The following is a 21235-nucleotide window of genomic DNA, read 5'->3' as shown; positions in this document are numbered from 1 at the left end:
GAAGCACAGAGGGTCCCATTCAAGAGGAACACAGTGAGGCCCACTCCAACACATCATCATTAAAATGGCAAATATCAAAGACAAACAGAGAATCCTAAAGCAAGCAAGGGAGAAACAGGTAGGAACATTAAAGGAGCCCCAATACGGCTGGCAGCTGACTTCTCAACAGAAACACTGCAAGCCAGAAGGGAGTGGCAAGAAATATTCCAAGTATTGAAAAGCAAAGGCCTGCAACCAAGTCTGCTCTACCCAGCAAGGCTCTCAATTAAAATGGAAGGTGAAATAAGGAGTTTCCCAGACAAAAGAAGGCTGAAGGAATACACCTCCACCAAACCAACACTGCAAAATATGCTAAAGGGACTGCTTTAAGAGGAAGAAAAAGAGTCTATGAATACCCAGTTCCTTTCACAATTGTCAGTACTTGATATTACCAATATTTTTATACTCATTAATCTGATTGTGACAATGATGTTATTTTCATTGTTCCTTTACTATTTGTTGAAACTAAACCTGTTTTAGTATATTGCTTGCCTATTTCTATTATTTTTTAAAAAAAGCTTTAAATGACCTTTTGGTGTTCTTTATCCATTTATTGATTAAAGGTTTGTAGAACATTTTTACCTAAACTATTAAAAACTAGTAAAAAAAAAAAAAACTATTAACCATGATTTAGATGTGTTGCAAGTACTTTTCTATTCTATTCCTTATCCTTTAACTTTTTTTATATGTATATCACTATATAGTTAAATGTTTAATATAGTCATATTGTCAATATGTACTTTATAGCTTCTGGGTTTGAATATTTTACTTTAGGTCATAAAAAATATTAGTCCTATTTTCTCCTAAAACTCCTTAGATTCTACATATTGATTTTTAACTTATCTGAATATTTCTTGTGTAATGTGTGAAATAGGGCTCTATATTTGTTTTATTTCAAGTAATAGTGGTCCATGCACCTTGTTTGTTGAATAAGCCTTATTTTAGCCATTGACTTGAAATATCAACTTAATCATATATTCTTAGACAGATACATACATTAGTCTCTAGAATGTTCATTATATTTCATTGATCTACTTGATTATTTCTGTGCTCATGTCATGTCGGTGTAATTGCTGAGACTTTATAAGGGTTTTAAATTTTTTTAATGTAATTAACTTTGACATTTAAAAAATAATAAAATCAACCTGCATTTAAGAAAGAAAGAAAGAGAGAGAGAGATGGAACTCCAGCCTTTTGTGACAACATGGATGGAACTGGAGAATATTAAGCTAAGTGAAATAAGCCAGTTGATGAAAGACAAATACCATATGACCTCACCTATAAGTGGTCTCCATTCAACAAAATAAACTAACGAACAACATAAACCACAGTCACGGAAACATGGAGCAGACTGAAAGTGACCAGAGGGGAGGGAGAAAGAGGACAATGGTGGAAAGAAGGGGAAGGGACTAGACGAAGAACATGTATGAATGACCCGTGGACATGGACAACAGAGTGGGAATTGACTGTGGGAGTGGGGGGTGGCAGTGGGGGTAATAGGGGAAAAAATGAGATAACTGTAATAGAATAAACATGATTTATAAATTAAAAGATAAATAAATAAATAAAAATAATCACTTTAAATATAAATGGCTTAAATATTCCAACCAAAAAAACACAGAATAGCTGAATAGATAAGAAAACATGACCCATATATTTACTGCCTCAAAAAGACCCACACAGATCAAAAGATACACACAGACTAAAAATAAAGAAATGAAAGAGATACTTCATGGAAATAGAAGGAAAAAAAGCTGGGGTTGCAATAATTATATTCAACAAAATAGACTTTAAAACAAAGGCCATAGTAAGATACAAAGGAGAAAACTATGTAATGATAAAGGGAACATCCACCAAGATGGTATAAGCCTAGTAAATATTTATGCACCCTATGTAGGAGCAACTAAATATATAAAGCAAATCTAGATGGACATAGAGAGTTCAACAAAAATACGGCCACAGATTTTAAAAGCCTGTTGACATCAATGGGTAGATCTTCCAAGCAGAATATCAACAGGCAACAGCGGTCTTAAATGACAAACTAGATCGAATGGATTTAATTGATATCTGCAGTTCATTTCAACCCAAAGCAGAAAAATGTACATACTTTACAAGTGCACAGGGAGAAAGGCTAGAGAGCAGAAGAATGAATGGAAGTCACATTGACCTCCTCCCAAGACCAATCTGGAATTAGAGCTAAGTTGTGGAGAAATCACCCAGAACAAACAAAAGAACAATAGCAAGAGAGAAGCCTTAAAACCTCAGTCAGACAGAAGAATGAGCTTTAGTACAACCGGACTGGTAAGGATTGCAGTGGAGACTCGACAAGGCTGGCTGCATGCCCATAGCCAACAGCACCAGAGGGATATTTAAGTGGCCAGTTGGATCCTCATGAAAAGAGTGGATCCCCATAAGCAGGGTTCCCAAGCCTACAGCACCAGAGCCCAAAGAGTACACAGAAACAGCCAGCTGTGAAAAGCAGCAGGGTTATTCTCTGTCAGAGATGGGCAGCTGGAGATGCAAATAGTCGTTTAAAGGGCCAACACATACATTTTCATTTGCAGCCACGAACCCTGGGTTCTGGCAAAGCAGGGAATGAGTGGGTTAGAGATGCCTGAGGAGAAACTGGGGAAGGAGGCTTTGGGGAGAGAAATGAGAGAGTAGCCAGCAGTATCCCAGTGCTGAGTCATCCCCCATATGGCAGCAGCCATCTTGCTCAGGCTGACACTCCCCTGAGCAGCAAAGGCAGCAACATGAGAGGAAACAACAGCGCCACCCCAGGAGGGATGCTGCTCTGCCCTGTGGTGTTTAAGTCTCACTGCTGAGTGCAGAGTGACTAGATTAACAACTGAAGGAGACAGCCACAGACAGGAAATACCTAGAAGTCTCGGACAGACTGCCTAAGGTCACACGAGGTCAACATTCAACCTTATCAGAGGCAGATCCAGAAAGAAAAAACAGCGGTAAATACTAGAGGCTACTGAGATGAAATCCACTGAGGTCTTTTCCATGATTTGCAATATTTTCTTTGCTACATAGCTTTTTAACATTCATTTCAGGTCCATCAAATTTTTGCATGTTAAGTCTTTAGATTTTATACTAATAGTTTATTTCTCTCTTTTCTTACAACAGTCTTAATCTCTTCACAGCCTTATTAATACTCGTTCATTTGCTGTTGATACTGGGATTGCAGGGGGAGTTATTTCTGCAGATGTGGGTTTGTTTCCTGGGCTTTGACGTTTTGTTCTGTCAGCAACTGAATAAAAACACACGTGGTGGGCAGAGTGACCCTCAGTCCACCAGCTAGAGTGTAGGACCAACCAAAAAACGACCAAATAATCGAAACCCAATTCTTCAAGAGAGCCATAACAGACAACACAAAAGGCATCCAAACAGCAGCAAATTCAGGAGATCAAGGTGATGGCACTCACAGGTCTCCTACCATAGAAGTTCACACCACAAAGTCAGGAAATCAAGACAGATCAACTTAAGAAGCAGAAGCAAAAAAGAAGAGACTCACAAATAATGGGAAGACAAAGAAACACCCCCCAGTTGAAGGGAAAGGAGGAATCTCCAGAAAGAGAAATAAAATGAAATGGAGGCAAGTAAACTATCAGATATCGAGTTCAAAACAATCGTTCTAAGGAAGCTACATGAGCTCCATGAGCTCTGAGAGAATTACAAAAAGCTACAGGAAACTATGAGGAACTTACTGCAAACTATATCAGCACTACAAGCCAGAAGGGAATGGCAAGAAATATTCCAAGTAATGAAAAGGAAAGGCCTGCAACCAAGACTACTCTACCCAGCAAGGCTCACAATTAAAATGGAAGGTGAATAAGGAGTTTACCAGACAAAAGAAGGCTAAAAGAATAAACCTCCACCAAACCAGCGCTGCAAAATATGCTAAAGGGACTGCTTTAAAAAGATGAAGAAAAGGAATGAGAAAGAGAGAAACATAGATAGAAAGGGAAAAGTTGAATAAGTACCTATCAATAATAACTTTAACTGTAAATGGATTAAATTCTACAATCAAAAGACATAAAGTAGCTGAATGGAGTAGAAAACATGACGTGCACGCATGCTGTCTACAGGAGACCAACCTCAGAACAAAGGAACTATACACACTAAAAGTAAAAGGATGGAAAAAAGTATTCCAAGCAAATGGACAGGGGGAAAAAAGCCAGGGTAACAATACTTCTATCAGGCAAAATCAATTTTAAAACAAAGGCCATAAAAAGAGATCCAGAAGGACACTTCATAATACACAATGGAAGAATCAATCAATAAACATAGTAAACCTATATGCACCCAACATAGGAGCACTCAAATATATAAGGAAAAACCTGGAGGACTTCAAGAAAGATATAGACAGCAACACACTGATAGTAGAGGATTTTAACACCCCACTGTCAACAATGGATAGACCTTCCAAACAAAACTTCAAGAAGGATAGTGTAGAATTCAATGACATATTAGATCAAATGGACTTCACAGATATATATAGAACCTTTCATCCCAAAGAAGCAAAATACACATTCTTTTCAAATGCACATGGAACATTTGCAAAGATAGAGCACATGATAGGACACAAAACAAGCCTCAACAAATTCAAGAATATTGAAATCATAACAAGCATTTTCTCAGACCACAAGGACTTGAAACGAAAAACCAACCTCAAGGAAAAAACTCAAAAACATTTCAACTCATGGAGACTGAATAGCATGCTATTAAACAATGAATGGGTTAATAATGATATCAAAGAAGAAATAAAAAAGTTTCTGGAAACAAATAAAAATGAACACACAACAGTCCAAAACCTACGGGACACAATGAAAGCAGTCCTGGGAGAAAAGTTCATAGCAATACAGGCCTACCTACAAAAGAGAGAAACATTTCAAATAAACCGCCTAACCCAACAGCTTAAAGAACTGGAGAAACAACAACAAACAAAGCCTGGAGTGGGTAGAAGGAAGGAAGTAATCAAGATCAGAGCAGAACTGAATGACATAGAGACTTAAAAAACCATTCAAAAGATCAACCAGTCCAGGAGTTGGTTCTCTGAAAAGATAAACAAAATTGACAAGCCTTTAAGCAGACTCATCAAGAGAAAAAGGGAAAGGACCCAAATAAATAATATCAGAAATGAAAGAGGAGAAATTACAAATAATACCACAGAAATACAAGTAAAAGGAATTACTGAGAACAATTATATGCCAAGAAATTGGAAAACTTGGGTGAAATGGACAAATATGTAGAAAAATATAACTCTCCAACACTGAATGAAGAAGCAAAAAGCCTGAACAAACCAATAACAGCTGGAGAAATGAAAGCAGTCATCAAAACACTCTCAGCACACAAAAGCCCTGGACTGGACGGTTTCACAGGAGATTACAAAACATTTAAAGAAGAGCTAATCCCCTGTCCTTCTCAGACTATTCCCAGAAATCCATGAAGAAGGAAGACTCCCAAACCCTTTTTATGAGGCCAGCATCATCCTATTCCCAAAACCAGATAAAGACACAAGAAAGAAAGAAAACTACAGGCCAATATCGCTGATGAACATAGACGCTAAAATCCTCAACAAAATATTGGCAAACCGCATCCAGCAATACATTAAAAAGTTTATCCACCATGACCAAGTGGGATTCATCCCAGGGATGCAAGGATGGTACAATATTCACAAATCAATAAACATAATACATCACATAAACAAAAGGAAAGACAAAAATCACAAGATCAGGGCATAGCACATTTATGGGCTGATTTAATAGAGAGCTTTGCCCAAAGGTCTTTGGTGATTTGCTTTCCATTTTTTTCATAAAAAAATGAAAAATAGTTGGGGCCATTCTTATTACTAAATGAAAAATCATGAGCATTTAGCTCCGTAAAGCAAGTAGCCTTGAGAGATGGGCCTGCCTAGAAACTGACTATATCTGGGGAGGAAAAGGGAGAAAAGGGCATTTTCCTGTGTTGCTGCCAAAAGGTCTGAACAATCTGCAGTAGCTTATGGCTAGAAAACAACTTCTGTGAGGCAAAACAGCACCTACCAACTGGCTCTGGCATAAGCTGTGACCATGACTATTGAAGTAGGCTCCATGTCTGAAGTGAAGAAGGCATCTGACCACTTAGGAGCAGATGCAACCACGGAGAAACCTGAAGTAGCAGAAAATCATCAGAATCAGTCATCTGATCCAGAAGAGGAAAAAGATTCCAAATCATCTCCTTTAGCTAAAAGCCAAAGTAGTCCCCACCACCAGAAGAAGCAGAAGGATCCATCTGAGAGTAGGAGCATCTCTGGATTCATACCCCCATGGCTTAAGAAACAAAAGCCTTGTAACTTAGTAGTGGCCAAAGATGGAGGAGATAAGAAAGAGCCTACTCAAGCTGTTGTGGAAGAACAGGTTTTAGATAAAGAGGAATCTCTCCCTGAAGAAGAAAGGCAGGCCAAGGGTGATGCTGAAAAAACAGCTCAGAGAAAACAACAGGTCATAAAGTGATGTCAAAGGAGAGAAACCGTTAGTGTCCTGAGACACAGCCTGCTGAAGAAGTAAGGAAGGAAAGAGAGGAGGAGAAGGTAAAGGAAATACAGGAAGACAAATCAGAAGCAGCAGCAAAAAGGGAGACAAAGGAAGTGCAGACCACTGAGCTAAAAGCAGCAAAGGCCACTCAAAAACCATCAAGAAGGCCAAAACTGTCCAAGATAAAGTGGCCCTCCTCGATGGCACCGAGTACAGCTGTGACCTGGAGAAATGTGCTAAAGGACAAGTGTTATTTGATAGTCTGTGATCATCTAAACCTCTTGGAGAGGACTACTTTGGACTTTCATTTCAGGAAAGTCCTGAGCAGAAAAACTGGTTAAATCCTTCCAAACAAATAGACAACTGAGAAATATTCCCTGGCTCTTTGCTTTTAATGTGAAGTTCTATCCCTCTGATCTTTCTCAATTGACTGAAAATACCATCAGATACTTCCTATGCGGTCAGCTCCGGCAGAACATTGCCTCTGGCCACCTGCCCTGCTCTTTTGTGACTCATGCCCTCCTGGGATCTTACACACTACAGCCTGAACTTGGAGACTATGACCCAGAAGAGAATGCCAGTCATGACCTCAGTGACTTCCACTTTGCCCCCTCTCAGACTAAGGAGTTGGAAGAGAATGTGGTAGAGCTGCATAAAACCCACAGGGGCTTATCTCCAGCACAAGGTGATTCTCAGATCTTAGGAAATGCAAAGAGACTTTCCATGTATGGCATTTCGCCTACATCATGCCAAGGACCCAGAAGATGTGGACATCATGCTGGGCGTGTGTGCTAATGGGTTCCTCATTTACAAAGGCAGACTGAGAATCTATAGTTATCCTTGGCCAAAAATCTTTAAAATGTCCTATAAGCGCAGTAACTTCTATGGTAAAGCTAGGCCAGCAGAGCAGGAAGTTTGAGATCACCATTGGATTCGAATTGCCAAACCACTGGGCTGCAAAAAGGCTATGGAAAGTATGTGTGGAACATCACACTTTTTACAGGCTTGTGTCTCCAGAGCAGCCACCAAAAGCCAAGTTCCTGACCTTGGGGTCCAAATTCCGCTATAGCAGTCATACCCAAGCCCAGACCCACCAGGCAAGCACCCTCATTGATAGGCTAGCACCACACTTTGAGTGAACATCTACTAAGTGGGTCTCCAGGATTCTAGATAGAGCTCTAATTGGTGATGTGAACCAAAGTTAGGATTTTCCTGGCCCTGCTGGGGAGGTTTCAGCATATGGCCCTGGAGCTGTCGGCACTGCCACGGTTCAGGATGCAGATGGCAGAAGGGACAGCAGAAGCCCCACTAAAGCCCTACATGTGCAGCTTATTGGATGAGAGAGTTCATAGGAGACTCTGAATGTAGGGGAGAAGAAGCAGGCAGAGGTTGGGAAAGAAGAGTAATCCCAGAAGACGTGAACAGTAAAGAGATTATCACTTGGGAGTGGTCCTGGGAAGAGCCATAGGGTGGAGCCTCTGACACAGAAAGACTCCACAGTCCTGTCTTCTGAGAGCAAGAGCAGCAGCAGCAGCAAGAGCAAGGAGGAAGATGGGGGCGATTACTGGCCTCACCACCGAGTGACCAAGGGCACCATACAGGAAGAACAGGAGGAGTATGAAAAAGAGATGGAGGAAGAGGCCAGCCAAGCAGCCAAGGTAGTAGAGAGGGAACAACCAGTGCCAGAAGCCAGCCCAGGCAAACAAACAGGTACCAATGTAAGCACAGTAGAAACAGTGGCTCAGGAAAACGTAGTTGCCTCAAAGGTATCAGCAGAGAAGAATGTACACGGAGGTGCTCTTAACCAAGATGTGAGCAAAGACACAGAGGATGAGCAGCATAAAATTAACGGAGAAGTGTCTCATGTTGACATTGATGTTATGCCACAAATGATTTGTTGTTCAGAGCCACCTGTGGTAAAGACAGAGCTGGTAACAATTTCTGATGCCTCACAAAGGACAGAAATCTCCACCAAGGAGTCCCTATTGTCCAAACCGAGACCAAAACCATCACATCTGAGTCTTCACAGGTTGATGGGAGGGCTGCTCGTGACTCGGATACGTTACTGATCACACAAACCATCACATCTGATTCCGTGTCAACAACAACCACCACACACATCACCAAGACTATAAAAGGTAGAATATCTGAAACAATAATTGAGGAACGCCTCATGATCACAGGAGATGTAGATATCGATCATGACAAGGTGCTGGCCCCGACCATCATGGAAGTCAGAGAGCAGCATTCCAGTATGTCAGTCACGAGAGTGGTGACTCTCGTCAGAGTGGTACACAAAGAGAATGAATTGGAGGAAGGGGAAGAACAAGTTAAGAAAGTCATTTATTAAACAGCGTTTAACTTTGTAAACCTGAAGAATTTTGACCATTTCAATTCTTAATGCCACACCACTACTCCAGGAATTTATATTACGACTGGTAACAATGACCAGAAGAATTAAAATGCCAACACCAAACCTTAACAGCACTGCTCCTTCACATTTTAATATATTGTTTTGTTTTATAACCACTTCTAAATATGCTTGGTTCTTTCTTTTTTCTTTTTTTTTTTAATTAGGGAGCTTTGTTCCCTTTTTACTTTGTGTACGACTACCTTCTTTGTATGACTCATTTTTGATCCAATGTCAGTGAACAAAGCCAGCCACAGCTGGTAAGGTGCTGTTTACTTGAACAGGTGCTGCTGTGAGGAAAAGAAACTGACTTAGATAGGGGCTTTCCTTCTTCCAGATTTCTCCTGTTGAATTCCCACTGAATTCCCGTGAATATTCACAGAGTTTTCAGTTTGTAGTAAACATACTGTATGAGAAAATATTAATACAGACTAAAAGCATTTCTTACATATCAAAACTTTTCTAATGTTTGAGAAATTAATTGGGGCTATTTTTATATTGAACCTTTCCTGACTTTCCAGTCCTGTGACTTTTTACTGTTCATAGAAAGTCAGAGACTCTCCAGACTGGAGAATTAGGGAGAAGTAGGCCGACCACCCACTGTGTTTAGACCCCACTGCACCACAGTGCCAGCACTTCTCAGACACATGCTCATCAGCAGCATTTCAGGACCAGGAGAGAAGAGAGAGAAAACTATATCTTCCCTTCTACTAAAATATTCAGGCATCTTAAAACCTTAGTGCTTTCTTTCTTAACATGTCCATATTTCAATACCTTCCACTGTTGGAACACATGGGTAAAACATTTGCTTTGTATGAAACCTCCTTCTCTACACGTAAAACTGGCCTTTTGTTATTGAGCAGGTCTGTCTCTTCCAGAGAGGAGTTTGATGATCCACAAAAGTTTGGAGAAAAAAATCATTTGATCATATCAATAGATGCGGAAAAAGCATTTGATAAGGTACAGCACCTATTTATGATAAAAAAAAAAAAACACTCAGCAAAGTGGGCATAAGGGGGCATACCTCAACATAATAAAGGACATATACGAAAAACCTACAGCTAACATCATACTCAATGGGCAAAAACTAAAAGCTTTCCCACTAAAATAGGGAACAAGACAAGGATGTCCGCTTCCACCCCTTCTATTCAACGTAGTACTGGAAATCCTAGCCACAGAGAACAAACAAGAAAAAGAAATAAAAGGCATCCAAATTGGAAAGGAGGAAGTAAAACTGTCATTGTTTGCAGATGACATGATAGTGTACATAGAAAACCCTATAGACTCCACCAAAAAACTACCCAACATAATAACTACTCAACATAATAAGTGAATTTGGCAAAACAGCAGACTATAAAGTCAATATTCAGAAATTGAAGGCATTTTTCTACACCAATGAAATATCAGAATCAGAAATCAGGAAAAAAAAGTCCCACTTGCTATAGCAACAAGGAAAATAAAGTACCTAGGAACAAACCTAACCAAGGAGGTAAAAGACCTATACTCAGAAAAATACACAACACTGAAGAAAGAAATTAAGGAAAACACAAATAAATTGAAGCATATACTGCGTTCATGGATTGGAAGAACTGACATCAAAATGTCCATATAACCCAAAGCAATTTATGTATTTAACACAATTGCTATTAAAATAGCAATTTTCACAGATACAGATCAAACATTTCAAAAATCTATATGGAACCATAAATGACCCTGAATAGCTGCAGCAATTTTGAGAAAGAAGAACAAAGTAGGAGGGACCACAATACCTGACATCAAACGATATTATAAGGCCACTGTAAACAAAACAGTCTGGTACTGGCACGAGAACAAACACATAGATCAGTGGAAAAGAATAGAGCCCAGAAACAAACCCATGTCTCTATGGTCAATTAATATTCAACAAAGGGGGCAGAAACATAAAATGGAATAAAAATATCCTCTTCAACAAATGGTGTTGGGAGATCTGGACAGCTACATGCAAAAAAATTAAATGCACCTACCAACTTATACCATACACAAAAATAAACTCAAGATGGATAAAAGACATAAATAAAAGTCACGACAGCATAAAAGTCCTAGAGGAGAACATAGGTAGAAAACTCTCAGATATTCCACACAGCAACATTTTCACCATTATGTCCCCTAAACCCCTAGAGCAAGGGACATAAAGGAAAGAATTAACAAATGGGACTTCATCAAAATAAGAAGTTTCTGCATGGCTAAGGAAAACATCAGCAAAATGAAAAGGAACCCACAGTATGGGAAAATATGTTTGCCAATGATAACTTGGACAAGGGTTTGATTGTCAAAATATATAAAAAGCTCACACAACTCCACACCAGGAAGACAAATAACCCAATTAAAAAATGGGCAAAAGACCTGAACAGACACTTCTCCAAGGAGGACATACACAGGGCTCAGAAATATATGAAAGGTGGCTCAGCATCATTAGCCATCAGAGAGATGCAAGTTAAAACTACATTGAGATACCACTTCACACCAGTCAGAATGGCCATCATAAACAAATCAACAAACAGCAAGTGCTGGCAAGGTTGTGGAGAAAAGGGAACCCTAGTACACTGTTGGTGGGGATGCAGACTGGTGCAGCCATTGTGGAAAACAGTATGGAATTTCCTCAAAAAGCTAAAAATGGAACTGCCTATTGACCCAGCAATTCCACTGCTGGGATTATACTCTAAGAATCCCGAAACACCAATTCAAAAGAACCTATGCACCCCAATGTTCATAGCAGCACTATTTACAATAGCCAAGTGTTGGAAGCAGCCTAAGTGCCCAACAGTAAATGGGTGGATCAGAAAACTTATGGTACATTTACGCATATAATGGAACACTATACAGCAGAAAGGTAGAATGAGCTACTACCCTTTGGGACAACATGAATGGAACTGGAGAGCATTATGCTAAGTGAAATAAGTCAGGCAGCGAAAGACAAACACCATATGATCTCACCTTTAAGTGGCACCAAATCAACAAAACAAACAAGCAAGCAAGATATAACCAGCAACTTTGAAATAAAAAACAAACCAACAGTAACCAGAGGGGAGGGAGGACAGGGGTAACGGGAAAAGAAGGGGAAGGGTCAAGCCAAGGAACATGTATAAAGGACCCACAGACAAAGACAAAGTGGGGAAGGATTGAGGGTGGGAGGTAGGGGTGGGTGGGGCAGAGGAAACTTGTGGTGGGAAATTGGAGACAACTGTACTTGATCAAGAATAAAAAAATAAATTTTTTTGAAAAACTGCACACGGAACATTTTCTAAGACAGACCACTTGTCAGGACACAAAAAAAGTCACAATAAATTTAAAAAGATTGAAATCATATCAAGTATCTTCACAGACCACAATGCTATGAAACTAGAAAACAATCACAAGAACAACACTAAAATACACACAAAGACATGGAAGCTAAATAACATGTCATTAAACAATGAATGGGTCAACAACGAGATAAGAAAGAAATCCAAAGATACCGTGAAACAAATGAAAATGAGAACACAATAATCCAAAATCTGTGGGACACTCGGAAAGTAATCCAAAGAGGGAAAGTCATAGCACTACTGACCTACTCAAAAAAACAAGAAAAGGCACAAATAATCTACTTTTACATTTAAAGGAACTTGAAACAGAAAACAAACAAAGCACAAAGGGAGTAGAAAAAGGAAATAATAAAAATCAGAGCAGAAATAAACAAAATAGAATCTAAAAACTGATATAAAATATCAATGAATCCAAGAACTGCTTCTTTGAAAAGATAAACAAGATTGACAAAGCTTGAACCAAACTCAGTAAGAAAAAAAGGGAGAGGACCCAAATAAATGAAATCAGAAATAAAGGAGAAGTAACAACTGACCAATGAAATTCAAAGAATTGTAAGAAAATTTTATGAATGACTATGTTCCAATAAACTGAACAACCTGCATGAAATGAATAAATTCCTAGAAACATACAATCTTCCAAAACTAAATCTGAAAGAATCAGACAGGTTATACCTAGTGAGTTGAAGCAGTAATCAGAAAACTCCCAACAAAAAAGCCCCGGACTGGGTGGCTTCACAGAATAATTTTACCCAACATTCCTAGAAGAATTAACACCTTTCCTTCTCAAACTATTTCAAAAAATTCAAGAGGAGTGACAGGTCCCAAGCTCATTTTATAAGGCCAACATTCTCTAAATTCCAAAACCAGATTAAAATACTATAAAAAAAGAAAATTGTAGGCATACATCCCTCATGAACATAGATAACTAAAATCCTCAGCAAAATATTAGCAAAACAAATACAGCAATTCAAAAACATATACTATGATCAAGTGGGAATTATTCTTGGTATGCAAGGTTGGTACAATATTTGCAAATCAAAAAATGTGATTCACCACATAAACAAATGATGGATAAAAAACACATGATCATATAATTAGAGACAGAGAAAGTATTTGATTAATTATAGCGCCTATTTATGATAAAAACTCTCAGCAAAATGGGAATAGAGGGAACATACCTAAACATACTAAAGGCCGTATATGACAAACCCAAAGCCAGCAACATACTCAATGACCAAAACTACAAATGTTCCCCTTAAGAAATGTAACAAGACAGGGATGCCCACTTTCACCTCTCTTATTCAACATTATACTGGAAATCCTAGCCAAAGAAATCAGACAAGAAGAAGAAATAAAAGGTATCTTAATTGGAAAGGAAGAAGTAAAACTCTCTTTATTAGCGTATGACACGATACTGTACATAAAGAACTCCAATGATTCCACCAAGAAAATACTAGAACTAATAAATGAATGCAGCAAAGTAGCAGGTTACAAACTTAATATTCAGAAATCAGTTGCACTTTTATATGGCAATAACAAACTAACAGAAAGGGAAATTAAGAAAACAATCTCAGTCACAACTGCTTCAAAAAGAAGAAAATACCTAGGAACAAACCTAACCAAGGATGCTAAAAACCTGTACTTGGAAAATTATAAAACACTGAAGAAAGTAATTGAAGAAGATACAAAGAAATGGAAGCACATACCCTGTTCATGGATGGGAAGAATTAACATCATTAAAATGTCCATACTACCCAAAGCAATCTATAAATTCAACATAATTCCTACCAAGATTCCAATGATATACCATATTTTACCATGTATAATGCATTCTCATGTATAAGGTGCACCCACATTTTGTGCGCATTATATATGGGATTATTATACCCATTATTATACCCATGATATGTAATCATTACATCTATGTATAATGAACATCCTTATTTTTCCCTCAAAAATTTGGGCAAAAAAAGTGTGCACTCTACATAGCAGAATATCGTATTTCACAGAACTAGAACAAATATTTCAAATATTTATATGGAACAACAAAAGACCCTACATAGCAAGTGATCCTAAGAAAGAAGAAGAGAGAGGAATCATCTTCAGAATATGAAACTATACTAGAAGGCCATAGTAATCAAAGCAGCATGGTACTAACATAAAAACAAACACATAGATCAATGGAACAGAACAGAGAGCCCAGAAATAAACCCACACCTGCATAGGCAATTAATATTTGACAAAGGAAGCAAGCACATCCAATGGGCTAAAGATAGTTTATTCAATAAATGATGTCGGGAAAATTGGAAAGATACATGCAGAAAAATGAAACTGGATCACCTTCTTACACTACATGCAAGTATAAATTCAAAATGGATTAAAAACTTAAATGTTAGACCTGTATCCATAAAAATTGTAGAAGAAAACAATGGTAGCAAAATCTCAGACATTGCTCATAGCAATGTTTTATCAGATATAGCTCCCCAGACAAGGATTAAAAATATATATATAAACAAATGGGACTACATCAAACTAAAATGTTTTTGCACAGCAAGGGAAATCATCAACAAAATAAAAAGACAGCCCACAGATTGGGAGAACATATTCACTAATACATCTCATAAGGGGTTAATATCCAAAATTTATAAAGAACTTACAAATTCAACACCAAAAAACAAACAACCCAATTAAAAAATGAGCAAAGGACCTGAGTAGACACTTTTCCAAAGTGAACATACAAATGGCCCATAGATGTATGAAAAGGTGCTCAATGTCACTAACATCAGAGAATTGCAAATTAAAACCACAATGAGATATCGTCTCACGCCTGTCAGAATGGCCATCATAAACAAATCAACAAAAAGCAACTACTGGAGAAGATGTGGAGAAAGGGGAACCCTTTTGCACAGTTGGAGGGAATGCTGATTGGTGCAGCCAATGTAAAAAGCAGTATAGAAATATCTCAAAAAACTAAAAATGGATCTGCCTTTAGACCCAGCGATCCCACTTCTGGGAATACATATGAAGGAACCCAAAACACTAACTCGAAAGGACATAAGCACCCTTATGTTCACTGCAGCATTATTTATAATCGCCAAGATGCTGAAGCAGTCCCAGTGTCTATCAGTAGATGAATGGATAAAACAAATATGGGAGATTTACACAATGAGATACTATTGGGCCATAAACAAGAAGAAAGTTACCATTTGCAACAGTATGGATGGACCTGGAGAACATTATGTTAAGTGACACAAGCCAGACAGAGAAAGACAAATACCACATGATTTTACTCATACATGGAATCTAATGAACTAACAAACAAAACAGAGAGAGACTCAGAGAGCAGAATGACAGCTAAGGCTGGTGAGGGAGGTTAAGGGGTGGAGGCATTGAGCAAAAAGGAAAATGAACTCATGGACATGTTTGACAGTGCGGTTATTGAGGGGGAGGCAGGCGTAAGGGCACTAAACTGTAATGGAAAAAATACAATAGAATATATACAATAAAATTTTTATTTGAGAATAAAAGAGAAACTAGAAATATAGAAAATACATTAAAAACATCTTTTAAATTTTACCAAAAAAACTAAATACAATGACTTTACTACTTCTCCATCCTTATTATTGTGATATTCCTCATTACAACATGCACATAACAGGCACGTAATATATTTAAACATGATTCTGAAATGTTCTCATACTTTTCACATACTTTTTTTCCAAAGTATGTTGAATGTATTTAATGAATCATGTTTTTAAAACATGATTAAACTGTAACCTGGGGAATCAATAACTATCTGAAACAAAACATACATTTTGATTTTGATTTCCAGAACACTGCTACAGAAATTAGAGGACAATTAACCACTGCACACCTTTCGTGTAAAAGTCTTTTGAAAATTTCGATTGTGACTACATATCTTTTAAAGCTTTTTTAGAAGTCCTCACAGAAATTATTCTAGGTCACCCAGAGAAATTCATTACATTAATTATTTTGTTTTTATTGATTTATTTTAGAGAGAGAGGAGGGGGAGAGACAGAGAGAGAGAGAGACATCACTTATTACGCATTCATTGGTTGATTTCTTGTATGTGCCCTGACTGAGGATGAAACCCACAACCTCAGCGTACCAGGATGATGCACTAACCAACTGAGCTCACCATTGACTGCGACAGTAATTCTTGAACAGATCCAAGTGCCTGGTAACTATTCGATAAATTTTTTTAATCGCCATAGATTTAGACATTCACGTACATAAACAACTAATTTGATAGAATCAGATTCTAGATCATGGGTGAGCAAACTTTTTCCACAAAAATTAAATAGTAAATATTTTAGCCACTGCAGGCCACAAACATTCCCTGGCACAAGTTCTTTGTTTTTCTTTAACAATCTTTAAAAATGTAAAATCTATTCTTAGTGGATTTTACTAAGTATTATCCACTACGAATTACTAAATCCACTTAGTTGATCTAATGGCTCTGAGTCCATGAGCCAGTAAAAAACAAACCTAATTTGGCCCACATAGTTTGCAAACCTGTACTGTAGATGGAAAAAGTTAAACTAACATAAACCTTAGATGGAAACACATAAATATATTGAGTGTTTGTCTATTACTGTATAAACAAATTTGGACTATGTATATGGAATTGCCTGACTTAACCAAATTTGGGAGAGGGGGAATCTTAGGATACTCTCAAGGAAATAAGCTGTCATCCTTCTGAAACAGGTATCAGAAGCCTAGGTGACCACCCCAGGAAAAGAAGGATAAATATATTAAGGTAGAAAGGTTGAAGTATGCACCCCAAATTTCAAGTCATATAGGCATCTTTTCCAAATTGCAGGTGCCAATTAATATTTGACCTGTTTTTCACAGCAACTCCATTCAGCATGCTCCAAGGAGAACCCCAATAAATATTCATTTATTTGTTGTTAATTTACCAAGTATTGCTTGGGGATTTGGAGGAAGGGCAGGTGTTAGTATTAAATAAAACACAAAACTATAGTTACACATCAATTTATTCCACAAATTTCTTTGAATCTCTATTTACCACTTACAAGGCATTACTGCAGGCACTAAAGAAAACAAATTACATCAAACACATCAAGGATTCTACACTAATCATCTCTCACTGCACAAATTCTCCATGGTGCATAATAAAATATTTTAAGCAAATGGCATCTAATAAATTCTTTTTAATTTAAAAAACCCTGTGTCATTTCCTCAAAAAGTTGAATATAGAATTACCATACGACCCAACAATGCCACTCACAGGTACGTACCCAAAAGAACTGAAAACAGACTAAAACAGATACTTGTTTACAAATGTTCATAGCAGCATTATTCACAATAGTCTAAAGGTAGCAACAACCCCTGTCCAGCAAGGAACAAATATGTCCATAAAGTAGGATATTGTTTGGCCACAAAAAGAAGTTCTGATACATGCTACATCATGAAAGAACTTTGAAAAGATTATGCTAAGTGAAATTACCCAGAGAAGAAACTACAAATATTATAAGATTTCGCTTACATGAAATACCCAGAATAAGCAAATTTAGAAACAAAAAGTAGATAATAAGGGGCTGGGAGGAGAGGGAATTGCAGAGTTATTACTTAATGTATACAGTTTCTGTCTGGGGTGATGAAATATGTTATAAATAGATAGCAGGGATGGTTGTACATTGAATGTAATTAATGTCACTGAACTGTAAACTTGAAATGATTTAAATGGAGATTTTTGTTATATATATTTTATAAGTATAATGAATAACTTATGCTAATATAAAAGTATTCAGGTATTGTGATCTCTCCTACTTTTATAAGTAGAAGCGCACTATAAAATAACAGTAAACAGTATGGTAAATATGTAAACCATTGATGTAGTTGTTTATTATTAAGTTATGCCTAAACTATTGCCTAAACCATACTTTTATACCACTGGCAGCACAGTAGGTTTATTTAAACCAGCATCATCACTGACATGTGAGTAATTCATTACACTATGGCATCATGATGGCTGTGACATCACTAGGAACTAGAAATTTTTCAGCTGGGTTCATGGATTGGGAAACAATATTGTTCATTCTGTCATTTTAGTTATGAAATATAACACATGCATAAAAGTGCATTAAGGATAAATGCAAGGTTTAATGAAATATTATAAAGTAAACTCCTGTTTAGTCACCATTTAAGTCAAACACTAGGAATTGCCAACATGCCAGAGCCTCAACATTTTGCACACCCCTGACCTGTCACAATGCTCTTTCTCTCCTCTAGAGGGAGCCACTATTCTGACTTTTTTTAATAGTTTTTGGCACATACATGTGCATACTTTCTTTACTTATCTTTTACATAGTTTCAGCACTTAAGTATCTGCAAAATATACGGCAAAGAAAACAGTTTTTGACTGTGTAAAGGGAATCATGTACTATATTATTATTTTATTTCTGACTTTGTTCAATATTATGTTTTTAAGATTCGGCCAACTTAAAAAACAATTCAAAATATTTTAATTAACAAAAAAATCAGATTGAAAATAATTTACATGGTATTGTTTCATATTGGCGGGGTAGGGGGGAGATTGGTACACAAGTGTTACCAGAAGACAGCCTGTCCAAAGCACAAGGGAGTCTCCCCCACTGGCCAAGATGGAGGCAGGGCGAGGTTCTTACAGTGAGCGCATGGAAAGCCAGAAGTATCAATGGATAGGGCCTGAGAACAAAAAGCTAGCAAGATAATTGTATACAGGAAAAAGCCCTCCCCTCAACCTTCTGCTACCAGATTGGGGGTGAGACCAGTGGAAGTCAGACACATGTACCATAGAAATCCAATTGGCACAGGGGCAGGAGCTGGACCAAAGAAAAATATCAGTCTAGCCTAAGGAAAGGGGATTGGTTGTAGGCAAACCCACCAGAACTGTGCAAAAGTGTGGAAAATTGATTTGTCATTTTGAGAAAGCATTTTGTCCATCCCACACCCAAGCTAATATAATCTCAGGGGAACAAAAAAAACACTCTGGCAAGTGAATCACTTCCTCATGACCTGCACTCTCATGGTGCTCTGGCCTGTTTTCTCAAGCTCTCTTTTCCACCTGGTGCTGCACTCTCCCATGAGTTCATGCACTGTCACCCAGGAGCACATGACCATGTGGCCTGAGAGCCTCATGGCCTATCGCCATGCAGGCTCCACATACAAGCTACAGGAGGCAGCCTGAAATGGACAGCAGGGGGGACAACCTAAGCTACTGGATGGACTAAGAGTAGCTAGCAGCCATCTGCAGGCTCCAAAGGACTGTACTTTAAATTGGAGCAGGAAATCTGGACACTCGCTTTTTGTCTTGGTCTTGAGGAGATGATCTTTGAGACGAGTACGTTATTCTCCTAGATTGCACAGCACCTGGATAAAACCTCTTCCTTTTTGTACTATCATCTGCCTCACGAGTCTGGCTTATTGTGGCAACAAGCAGCCAAACCCCTTTTTTTGTTCAGTCACCCAAGGGCATAAAGAAATTTGATATGATACAAGTATACTAAAATACTGATTTTTTTGCCCATAAACAGGTGTTAATTGTGTAACAAGAAAAATATTTTAACTAAAAATGTGCTCAGCATACCATGTAGTGTACTGTAGAATGTTATTTAAAAAATATGGAAAACTTGAGTTTAAGGGCTAAATATTTCTACTGATAAATATACCCAGTTGCTTTTTAAGATACCCAAGAACTCAGTATATATATTTATTGATAAAATACCCCTAAAAAAGTATACAGAGCAAAAATTATTCTTTTCTCTATTTTATAAATATATATTTTAAATAAATAAAAACTAGCCACTTACTAGATAGTCTTAGTGAATTTGCCATCCAAAATATTCTCTCTCCCTCTCTTACTTCAGGATATTCCCCTATTTTGAGATCATGTATATTCCCTATAGCTTTAGCAAAGTCATTCATAAAAATTGTAAACAAAACAGTGCTAATATCAGAGCCATCAGAAGACTTCCTCTGAGTTACACTCATCTCCACATTATCCCCAAGTATGATACAAATCAACTGCTCCAGAAGAAACCAAATTTGTTTACCAGATTTCCCTAACCCAATAATTTAATAGGAAATAAAGTGAGGAGGGAAAAAAGACGGGTATCCAGTTTAACTAGTGATCACCACTGCCTCATGTAGTTTCTCACAAATTACCTAATAATCTATTCTAGAATCTTGTCCAGAATAAAAAACAAGTATAATTTTGTATGAGTTTGTATAAGTTAGAACACTCACCATCTTTTTCTTTCTGAAAGGGAGAAAATAAATCTTCCAGTCACAGAGTAAGATAAGAGCTAAAATCCATTTGAAATAAAGAGTACTTAATTCTGAGTTCTCTTTATTAGATATATCTTAAGAACAGAATAGAGGAGCAAGATCAGAAGTAGAGAGGAATGTGATAATAATAATTTGACCATAGTTATGATTTAAAAATTTCACAAATTAATTTTTAAATATTATATCAAAGAATGCCTTTGTAGGATTTAAATCCTACAAGAATGTCTGAAGGATTTAATGGCAAAGTGTCTTTCTTTCAAATAGTTCAAAAATACACAAATAAATATACACATACAAATATATACATATATAAACGAGCATATACACCCAAATGTTAAAATTTTTGCATCTTTCAACTTTTGTGTTATATTTAAACGTTTCATAATAAAAATGTTGGAGGAAAATAAAACCTATGACATTTTCCTGAGGACACAGTATGGATATTGTGACTGTCAACTAATTAACATAGAGAATTATTTGAAATATATATAATGTTTTAGAAGTTATCAAATCACTTTGCCATGAAAACACAAGGCTCCACATAGATTTTATAAACAAAGTTTTGTTTTCACACAACCTGTTTTTGGTTAACTAAGTTGACAAAGGAGTCA

General features: G+C 37.3%; 1 protein-coding gene and 1 pseudogene across 11 annotated transcripts in view; one reads left to right on the top strand and one right to left on the bottom strand.

Annotated features, from left to right (window-relative positions):
* Positions 1 to 21235, bottom strand: part of SUGCT (succinyl-CoA:glutarate-CoA transferase) — a 976712-nt gene that overhangs the window by 921907 nt on the left and 33570 nt on the right. The window lies entirely within an intron of this gene.
* On the top strand, positions 6091 to 8910 carry LOC129062915 (band 4.1-like protein 2; annotated as a pseudogene).

The sequence above is a fragment of the Pteronotus mesoamericanus genome, unplaced genomic scaffold, assembly GCF_021234165.1.
Source record: "Pteronotus mesoamericanus isolate MK-2021 breed Mesoamerican mustached bat unplaced genomic scaffold, CSHL_Meso_final scaffold_85, whole genome shotgun sequence".
In the NCBI taxonomy this organism is placed as follows: Eukaryota; Metazoa; Chordata; class Mammalia; order Chiroptera; family Mormoopidae; genus Pteronotus; species Pteronotus mesoamericanus.
The sequence above is the reverse complement of the archived record's forward strand: the minus strand, read 5'-3'. Positions and strand labels throughout refer to the sequence as shown.